Here is a 1697-nt window from a genome sequence, read left to right on the forward strand (position 1 = left end):
TCATCAGTGAAGAAAATATGCTCGTCTGGAGGGACGTTACTAATGACTTAAACTGGACGTTTTCAATCAAGTCTTCACAGGCTTGTCGTCGATTTTGCCGGTCCTTTTGAGACAATCGACGAGTGATCACCATTTTACGCAGAAGAAACTGAAGGTCTTAGTGGAGAATCAGACGCAGGGTACGGCTAGACACAGCAAGTGACATTGCGTGCTTGCGAGCAGAACGTTTAGGGGGCTGCAACACTGACCTTCCTATATGCATTGACTTCTAACAGTCCTATGTGCTCGCTCCAACTCTCTTCTTGATAACACTGCCATATCGACAGAATTCTCTATACCTAAAAAAATTGATTTACGGTCTGGAACGCTGTCATTACGGGGGATTTGATATCACGTACGCGTAGCAAGGTATACTGCAGCTATAGACCGGTTTTCGAAGAAACACGTTTCGACAGTAAATGCACGTTGTTCGTTCGACCACGCCATGTTTGCAACTAACAGCGGTACCAACGTAAACGTCCAATGCCACTCTGACCTTGAAGCTCATCCGCACTCTTCCAATGCTCCCTGTTTCTTCGCAATACCAACTTAAAATTAGGGACAATTCCCTGCCCCATCATTTAGTTGTACACCTAGATTTGTATTTCCAACCCCCCCCCCCCTCTTCCCAGAGCTGCCCCTGAGTAACCATCGAAAATCGAGCATCACACAGGTAGCAAGCTGAAAATGAACTTTACCATCGTCCATCGGGTATTCCTCTTTTATCGATATCCTGATATTACTATGCTTCATAGTTCGTCCTAAGTGGCAAGTCAACTCAAAACAGGATTCTTCATAGGAATAAGTAAATACAGACGGAACTTCGGCCATTAAATGGGTTTCTAATCGATCCGAGTTTATCGACACTTGAAACGTCCCCTTAGAACAATTATACACGACTGTGCTTAAACTGACACACAATAGTTTTTAGCGCAACGCAATCTGACTTTCAACAATCCCTACAAGAGATTGGCCCTGACTAACATTAACCTATACGTTTCACAAATCACTTACCTCACAAAAATCTTCGTTACTCAAGCTACTGCAATACAGCGAGCACCACTACTGCCAAGTAAATAAAAGATTCAAACTACTGAAGGCACTAACTACTGATAGGCATAGTTAGCAAATGAAAGGTTTTAATACAGAACAAACAATGTATTTACCTTAATAGTCATAATATATATATCAGTTCGTGACACCAATTCTTACAAATTTCAAAACTCCGCCATCTCTCTCCCCACGTCCACCACTGCTGGCGGCTCACCTCCAACTGCCAACGCTACGCGCTGTTAGCATCCAGCTGCCGCTGCCCAACACTACAATGACAGACAACAATGCAAACCAGCCACAGACTGCCCACGGCACAACCAGTGATTTTTCATACAGAGCGCTACGTGGCGTTACCAATAAGAAAACGTAAACAGCCCACTTACACACTATCTATTCGAAAGTATTCTGATGGTACTGGAACGTAGTCGGATTAAATATGCGGCAATTAGATTAGGGAAAAGAGGCACTAAAGGTACAGTATTACAAGATTTTCGCTGTTTGGGCAGGAAATTACTGATGATGATGAGAGCACGGAGGATATAAAATGCCGACTGGCTATATCAAGATAAACATTTCCGTAAAAGAGGACTTTGTTAACATGTAAC

Source organism: Schistocerca gregaria, chromosome 4 (assembly GCF_023897955.1).
Source record: "Schistocerca gregaria isolate iqSchGreg1 chromosome 4, iqSchGreg1.2, whole genome shotgun sequence".
NCBI lineage: Eukaryota > Metazoa > Arthropoda > Insecta > Orthoptera > Acrididae > Schistocerca > Schistocerca gregaria.